The sequence below is a fragment of the Protomyctophum parallelum genome (assembly GCF_964188405.1).
Source record: "Protomyctophum parallelum genome assembly, chromosome: 8".
NCBI classification, from domain to species: domain Eukaryota; kingdom Metazoa; phylum Chordata; class Actinopteri; order Myctophiformes; family Myctophidae; genus Protomyctophum; species Protomyctophum parallelum.
The window spans coordinates 6,270,054-6,279,492 of record NC_139703.1 but is presented as its reverse complement, the minus strand read 5'-3'; the positions used below and the strand labels follow the sequence as shown (position 1 = coordinate 6,279,492).

At 40.4% G+C, this 9,439-nt stretch overlaps 1 long non-coding RNA gene across 1 annotated transcript; it reads right to left on the bottom strand.

Moving 5' to 3' along the window:
• Positions 1–4,267: 4,267 nt before the first annotated feature.
• Positions 4,268–8,892, bottom strand: LOC310863683. The gene is made up of 5 exons (XR_014569689.1): positions 8,609–8,892; positions 7,572–7,702; positions 7,011–7,115; positions 5,735–5,840; positions 4,268–4,394 (listed from the first exon to the last, which is right to left on the bottom strand). It is a non-coding gene; the product is annotated as an uncharacterized lncRNA (long non-coding RNA).
• Positions 8,893–9,439: the final 547 nt, after the last annotated feature.

Genomic DNA, 9,439 nt, shown 5'->3' with positions numbered 1-9,439 from the left:
TTCAAGGACATTACTCTTTTGAAAATTGCAGCTCTACAAGCTCACAATGTGACTCATTGAGCTGTGTATAGGACTGAAGTGGTGTATGTTTTGTATGTATCAAAATCTGCATAGAGTAACTTCTCAAATTCAGTGTAGCAAAATAAATGCTGGGAATTGGATGTGCACTTCTCACTTATCCATGTGTTTGAATCTAATAAATAAGTAAATGAATAATGGTCTGTTTTGTTTTTGTTCATAGAGAATGTTGTAAAGCAGCTGTTCTCAAACCTTGGTTTCTTTGATTGTTTTGGAAATGGCCAATCCAGAGGCTCAAAAAATGACAATGTGGGGTCTTTGTATTAAAAGGTTGAGAACCACTGCAGTATAGCATACTTAATGGACCATTTCAGCTTTTTCTATGCATCATTTAAAAAATAATCATTTTACTCTTCTGCTGTGGTAGCTCCAAACGTGTCTGTTAGTGATATCACTGACTAGACTACTTTGGTGTGTTCCTTGTTGAACTATACCATTAATTTTGTAATTTATATTCTTTTTTTAATGAGACATATTGGGCATACAGAAGAAGGTTGAAATGGCCCTTTAATAATAGCATTGTTTCAATGTATGATGGATGGATGGATGTATAGTTGAATCAATGTTAATGGATGGATAGATGCATAGTTGAATCAATGTTGATGCAATTCTACGTTCTTTCAATGTTGATTATATCATAGTTGAATCAATGTTTATTCATTGTCACAATTGGTTGGAAGTGCAACATTATTTCAATGTGGATCATAGCGAGCACTTTCAACATCTTCTCAATACCTGACATCAATGTTGATTGCAACCATCATGGCTGACTAATATCACAACGTTGATTCAATCATCTTTTGTTATCTGGGTAAGCACATGAATGCGTTACTCTGCAAAACTTGGCCCGAGGCCAAACGTACCTTTGCTGTCTTGCTGACCCCTGAAAGAAAGGGAAACAATTGCAATGGGTCATATTGCACCACTGTATAATTGCACGGCCTATTATATGAAAAAGAAATGTTTCACAGGTGATGTTTTAATGAGATATAGGTTACCACGGTGAGGCGTAAATGAATTCCATATCTTGGAACCTAGCTGCATAAGTGATCCTCAATTGAGATGAAGTAGTTTGTGATTGAAAAGAGGCTGAAGCTGAGTGGTGTAATTGTAAAGTTGTTTGTTTGGCATAAGATTCTTCTGGAAAGACGAGGGAAGTGTTTCGTTCTGAAGGATTTCTTTCAGCCAAGCCCTTGGACAGATATTATGCCAGGCCCTTAGACAGACAAACACTCTCTGGAGAGATCCCCCAAGTACGGCCGGTCCGGCCTCACAAAGAAAAAGAGTACTGTAAGAGTTTTATTTAACTCGGCAAAGAAATATTTTCCAGAAATGTGATTAATTAAGAAAGAATACCCGTATGTAAAATAAAAATAGAGAGAAAGAGCTCAGCACTTGTTTGTAAATACTTTTATTTTTTGTATTTCTTTGTGAACTGCATGTATTATTAATCTGTGTGTAATTAAATCATTGTTATAACATTTGCTCAAGGGCTGATTCATTCTACTTAACATTATGGATTCAAGATCACTGTTTAGTGTTTTATTCTATTTTTTATTATTATTATTATTTACATTTAATATTATGTCCTCCATGTAGTATTATATTATGCGATCAGTGTATAGTTCCTGGTTTCAAAATGCAAAACATAGAAATACTTGATCTCATTACTGGAGTTGTTGTGTAGGCTATTCCAGGTCATGACTGTCTGGATGTTGTTCTCAGTCTCCATGTCAGTGTGATTCCAGAGCTAGGATTTAGAGACCGTGAAAGGAATCTTATACTAAGCCAGTAGGAGCCTCAGGTGAAAAGTATACATTGACTGGGTCTCTTTACTTAAGAAGTACTCGGATCTCAAAAATAGCAGATCTACAAGCTCAGAATGTGTCGCTTCGCAACATGTGAATAGATCAGCTATTTTTGAAAATCCAATGTATAAGGGCCAATAACATTTTGGTTTGTTGATCTAATCATTCGTTGGCAAATGTTTTCCCCAGAATATAAACTGGGGTTAAAGTGGTTAATATGATTAGGAATTTTAATTTATTCTTCTTCTTCTTCTGGCTCGAGTGAACTTGCTTTGAGTAATGAAATCCACTCCAGTGTTAAAGTAGAGATGTTCAGTCAACTCCAGGAGTGATTCTAGGATCAGCCCTAAGGCTTAGGGGCAATGAAATAAAAAGTAATACATTAGCCTACAACATTCTTAGCATACATTAATACATAAAATGCCTCCTCCTGAGCCCCTGATGCCCATTAAGAACAGTTAGAAAATGAAAGGTGTCTCAAAACGAAACTGCATTGATGATGGGATGGGACATGTTTATGGATGAAATGATTCATTCCAGACACAAGATGAGAGAATGGGCTTTTGTCAAAATGAAACTAGTGATGCAAATATGTTTACGGAGGACACGTCCACTAGCTGTCATATTACATGGCACTATAAACATAAACAAGGCTTTTGTGGAATAGTTTCCATTTTCTGTTCCGTTAGGTATGGCCTGACTTTCTTGTATTCGTGTGTGCTACGTTGTGTAAGGACAAGGTCTTAATGTATAATGTTACTTATACCCACATGGCCTTATGATTGATTATATTCTGGTGATGTTATTATCATAGAGTAAAGACACGACACATGGTCTGGTAGTTGTTGTTTTGACTTCACTGAGCTTGTCTCACATGACATGAGCACTCCCCTTATCTTTGTGAAAACTATCATCTGATCCATGCTTTCTATACAGACAACTAGGCCACTTTACCGCCGACCTGCGTGTTTAATGTCTGCCTATACTTCTAACATTACCAGTGGTTTTTCAGGCTTTCTTTCTTTTTTTCTTTTTAAATGGACCGTATAGAGCACCGACGTCTGACGTCACTTTCAGTAGAGGGCGTCAGTCCCCAGGTTCATGTATTTGTTTAGTTGCATTGAAATCCCCATTGAGGCGATTTTATTTAGATCGCCTCATATAACAACTGTGTTTGAAAAATAAACATGTCACCCCGGCCGCTTCACTCATATGGATATGAAGAATCAACTGACTGAGAGAGAACGCTAATGTTACTGCTGCTGAATTAGTTAGATTTTCGCTAGAAGCAGACTGTATCATATATGAGTGACTGACTGTTGCAAACGATACAGAGACGGCCTCCCTGACAATAACGCTGAGACAGCTTGTTTATTTTTGGACCACAACGCTTATAGTAGACGATATTAAGATCACCCCATGTTATTCTCCATAGAGAAATTACTTCCGCGAACCAGGGGAATCGTCGGGATGAGCGAGTTACGTCAGGACTTCGGTGCTCTATTTGGAATACGTGAGGATTATACGGCGAAGAGGTTTCTGAGGTGAACTCTCTGGCCTTAGAGATGATGAGTTCTCTGTCCTTTCAATTCTCAATAGTTTCACTCACTACCACATGGGGTTTGTCACTATTGCTTTTTTTAAAACTTTCAATGAGCTCCCTCAATTTCAGTGGCTTTGGAATCCAGTTTGAGAATTATTTTAAGCATCTCACAGCCACATTGTCATGGGTATAAAACTCTCTACAATAATAGTATTAATATTGTAGACGTACTGTCCTAAGCCACCACACACATTCATTGTGTGTGGTGACTTAGGACAGTACGTCTCAAGGGCCCTTGGAGGGGCTCTAGGGGGGTCCCCAGCAAAGTTTATAGCATCAAAAGATTTTTTTCCCCCTTTTTTTAAAGATTCTTTTTGGCTTTTGTGCCTTTATTGATAGTTACAGTGAAGACGGATAGGATAGAGGGAGAGAGAGAAGGGAGAGACATGCAGCAAAGGTCGTCATGAACGGGACTCGAACACGCAACACGCTGTCAGGCCAGAGCCTATATGTGGCATGCGCCTGGAGTTTGAGTGATTGAGTGATTGATTGATTGATTGATTGAATACTTTATTAACAGTTTGCAGGTAAAAAAGCACAGGAAAGTACAGTTCAATACAAGGTCTGCTAAGAGGATTTAAAACCCCAAAAACCCTATGGCTTAATTCCATTGTGGTCCTTCATATTCAATTCATGTTATGTTGTTGTTATTAGGACGTCAATGTTCTCTCTCTAAAGGATGCTGACACCTTGTGGTGAGTTAATGGTATTAAGTGCATGTGCATCTAGGCTTAAATGTCTTATGAGAGTATACATAGAAGAAGAAGAAGTCAAAGAGTTACACGGTCTCTTCCCTTTATTGATTAATTCATGAAAATATAATAAAATCTTTGTGCATTTATTCAGTGCTGATAGGAGAATTCAGGCGGCTTTCGTCTCCAGTTGGATTCTGCTTCACTAGTTGGCTGCAGAGGGAGGGGGGAGAGAGGAGGAGGAGGGGGAGTTTTGATTTGATTAATTTGTTTTGGATATCATGTTAAAAGTTAAAAGTGCATGAAACACATTTCCAATCCAATCCACTTTTCTCAGCTCAAGGTTTACAAAGTGCTGTGCAGAAAGTTAATAGCTATACACTGTAAATCTAAAACACAACATGATCACACAGTGAAAAAGAACACAACAACAAAGCCACACAAAAACATAGACCACAGACCATAGACCACTGAAATAACACATCAAGGGAAAAACCACAAAGACTTATTTCCGTTTTGGTCCTTAATTGGACCAAACAACAAAGAACAGACTATACCATAACTCTAAAAGAATATATATAAAAAATATATATAACCTCTAAAACTAAAAGCTGATTCACAGTGTGAACAAATAAAAAAAATCTAACAAACAATGGTGTTATTTCTAGAAGTCGTGATTTGACTTTTTTCTTAAACAAAAGTATTGCTCTTTTGGAGCACATGCTCTGGGAGAGTCAGAGACGGAAAGAGAGAGCTATATAGATAGGCAGAGTTCCAGGATATCAAAGTGCTATCGTATAGTTCCAGGATATCAAAGTGCTATCGTATAGTTCCAGGATATCAAAGTGCTATCGTATAGTTCCAGGATATCAAAGTGCTATCGTATAGTGGTCACTTGGTACGTGACATGACACCCTTTGATAAAGATAACAATGGCAATGCATGATCATGAGTGTTAAGTTCAACTCAGGAGTTGCGCTGTAACACTTTTACTGTCTTTAAATACAGTGGAGTAGAAGTAAAAATATTGGAAATTGGAAATACTCAAGTAAAGACCAGGCTACACTCTCAAGGAGCTCTTCATTGATGTTTGACCTTATATTTTCATATGTAATTGGTGCTCATAATGCTCATTATATATAAGATGGGAGATATGGCACAGTGTCTGTCTACTCACTCTGTATCTCATTGGTGGAATATGGAGGAAACCTGCCTACCAATGACATCACCAATGGGGATTCCCGTAGCACTTGCCACAGGAGACCAATTTGTATGTGTCACGGCTCAAGTAAAAATCCCATTTCTCTTTTCCTACATTTAAAAAAATATACAAGCACACATTGTGTGCTTGTAGAACTGCTAGTTTGGGCAAACGTTCAATCAATCTTTTGGGTCTCGCCCTGAAAAGTCTGGGAACAATGCACTGCTTTACATTAACCAATCTGGGAACCCATTGGCAAAACAAAGGAAACACAGCGCCCTCTAGTCTGTCTCAAGAGCCTATACATGAACACATAGGATTTTACTGTGTATTCACACACTTGTAGGCCTACCTTTTTGGGTCTATTCCACTATTCCATGGATGATCTCTTCCAGTACGGGGGCCACGTTTTGCAACTGTTGTGCTGACAGGCGAACAGAAACCTCAACCGTTTTGTCCTGCACGCACGCACACACACACACACACACACACACACACACACACACACACACACACACACACACACACACACACACACACACACACACACACACACACACACACACACACACACACACACACACACACACACACACACACAATTATTGTTATTTTAAAGCAAACATTTTGTTTTACTCAAATCTTTGCTTCTGGGGGTCCCTGGAACAAATATTTTCAGATGGATGGATTACATATCATCTTGGGGTCCTTGACATGAGAAAGTTTGAGAACCACTAGCTCTGGTCCATAGCTCTAATGCTGTTGCATTTAGAGATATGTTACCGATGACTTCCGGGGCTTGCATAAATGCAGACCAGCCTGTCGTCTTTAGCGTAAATTAAAATAACGTTTTTGCTACTCACCAATACAAAGGCGGTTGTGTCATTAGAAAGCCTACTCTGAGCCCCCCACCACACATATAAAAGGTACTTTTTTGGCCAGAAAATGATTTTTTTTTCACTGGAGGAAAGATATTCTCTGTGAGGGTTTTCTCTTGGCAATAGTAAAGAGTAACAAACATATTTTTTTTTTGGTGGAAAACAAATCCCTTTTTGGCCAAAAAGTACCGTTTATACGTGTGGTGGGGGGCTCAGAGTGCTTCCACTAAGGAAAGGCTTTCTTTCTTTTTTTATATATATATATGTTTTTTTTTTTTTGTGGCTTTTGTCTTTATTTTATATTTTTTATGGAGGGACAGATAGTAGGCTGACAGGAAATGGGGAGGTGACATGCAGTGAAGGAGTCGAACCCACGACACACTGCCAGACTGGATTACCAGCCAAGGTGCCTGGACCGCTGAGCCACAGCCCAGCCCGGAAAGTAGGCTTTCTAATGACACAACCCGTCTTTGTATTGGTGAGTAGCAAAAACGTTCTTTTTATTTACTCTAAAGACGAGAGGCATATTAGAGCTATGGACCAGAGCTAGAGAACCACAAGCCTCAGAGAATGCAGGCGTTTTGATAGACAACCACTGACATAATGTATGCATGTGCATGTTCTGTGTAATGTCACACCACAGACATGAGTCACCTCCCGCCTGTGTTCTCTCCTGTGTGCGGGTGTGCGTGCGGGTGTGCGTGCGGGTGTGCGTGCGTGCGTGCGTGTGTGTGTGTGTGTGTCTCTTACAGGAGGATTCCCACCAATGTCTGCCTCAGGAAGTTGTTGGATGGTGACGTCTTCAAACTGACCGTCCTCTGACCGCGGCTCCATTAACTTTTTACCGTCACGCTCCTGTCACACACACACACACACACACACACACACACACACACACACACACACACACACACACACACACACACACACACACACACCATCAACCATGTACACTACTAAGAGCATCCATTTAACTCGGAGAATGTTAATGTCTCTACACTAGGAGTTATATATATAAAGCAACATACCGGTATGTTTTTTTTTCTGAAAACTCTTAGGATTTAGAACAGTGGTTCTCAAAAATAGCAGATATACAAAGAGCTTGTATACAGTACATCTGCTATTTCTTTTAACATTTTTGAAAAGTCTTGAAAGTGTTTTGGTGGGGTCCCCACATTTTCTGATGGGGGGGGGGGGGGGGGGGGGTCCGGGGGGTCCGTGGCCAAATCCATATAATTTTGGGGCTCCTTGGAACCAATTAAAGGATTGAGAATTGGTCAGGATTCATGACCAATGCAGTGTTCTTCTTACCTTCATCTTGAGCATCTCGTTGGGGCTGAAGAAGGTGATATGTCCCTCTGTGCTGTCAGCCAACATGGCCACAAGGCACGCCACACCTACACAAACCGCTGCTACACTGTGCATCTTCATTCTGCTGGGTCCTGAGGATGAACACAGACATGCACGCACGCACGCACACACACACACACACACACACACACACACACACACACACACACACACACACACACACACACACACACACACACACACACACACACACACACACACATTTTCTTTTTTTTGCGCATTTGAACCCAAAATATGCCCTATATATTTGATGTACAATGGTATTTTTGGACAAATATTTTGAAAATAACTTGACATTTTGCGTCTATAATGATGCAAAAATAGGGACACCATGGTTGAAGGTGCTATTGTGAATAGACTAGAATAGAGGCTAATAGAAAGTAATGGATGTTTGTTGCTGTTTGAAGGGAAGAGGGCAGGAGATAACACTCAAAATAGGTCGGCCAGCATATGTACATTACAGCATTTGACACAAGATACAGTGTGACTGACACACTACTGAGCCTGACATTCCATATCATTATGCAATGCAGGCTCTGGACTGAAGGAGGGAGAGAGAGATAGAAAGGCAGTGATTGAAGATAGGGAGAGAGAGAAAGAGACACACACACACACACACACACACGCACACGCACACGCACACGCACGCGCACGCGCACACACACACACACACACACGCACACGCACACACACACACACACACACACACACAAACACACACACAGAGAGAGAGAGAGAGAGAGAGAGAGAGAGAGAGATATGCAATACATACTGTCCTAGAAAGAAAAAGAGTGATAAGGACTTGCTTGCTCAATAAAAATAGGCTACATGCTTATAAAATGTTGCAACGGTACACAAAGGTATAAACAGAATAAAGAATGTCATTACAGGGCAAACGTATAGTAGTACATAGGGTGAAAAAGAAAGACAGAAAAACAGAAAGAAAGAAAGAAAGAAAGAAAGAAAAATATACTCACGTGCTGTGTCAAGCCAATTGGTCAGTTGCTTAGGGAAGTGCGTTGAAGGAAGAGGTGGTGTGAGTAACAAGAGGCCCCCGGACTGCCTTTATACCAAACCAAACCCTGATGGCTGGCTTTTACTGGCCTCGCTGGACATCCGCTCCTTCAAGTCCTCTCCTGCGCCACTATAGAGACACAGATATTCCTCTGGAGTCCAGCTCGTGTATGTGTTTATGACTGTTAGTAAGCTGTCCACTCTGCGGCTGCCCTTCTCTGACGGGGGCTTTCTCGGACACACCACTATCATTCTGTACTGTGTGTCGCTGTCATTTCAGCGGTATCTGGACGTTCAGTGGTTTCCGTGGGTAGATAATGCTATCTACTTGGTTTGATTTAGTTAAGTATAGTAGACAGAATGGTGCATACTGTATTGTACGGTAAGTAAGTTATATATGGCACAGTAAATTTGGATTTGGAAACTAGGTTGAGCCTTAAAGGGACACTTCACCCTTTTTGCAAAAAAATATATGTTAATGACGTTTAGAAGCTTTAGGTCACTTTCCTGGGGGTATTTATGTGTGTAATATGTGGTTTTAGATATTTTAGATTGTAGCAGTGAGCCTGTTGTCTCTGATGTCATGGACACTGGTCTCACTACCTTCCTGGACTACAATTCCCATAATTCTTTGGTGCACTGCTCCTCCTTGTGGATAGGGGGAGAGCTGTCTTACTGAGACAACATGTAGTCCAGGAAGGAAGTGAGCCCAGTGTCCATGACATCAGAGACAACAGGCTCACTGCTACAATCTAAAATATCTAAAACCACATATTACACACATAAATACCCCC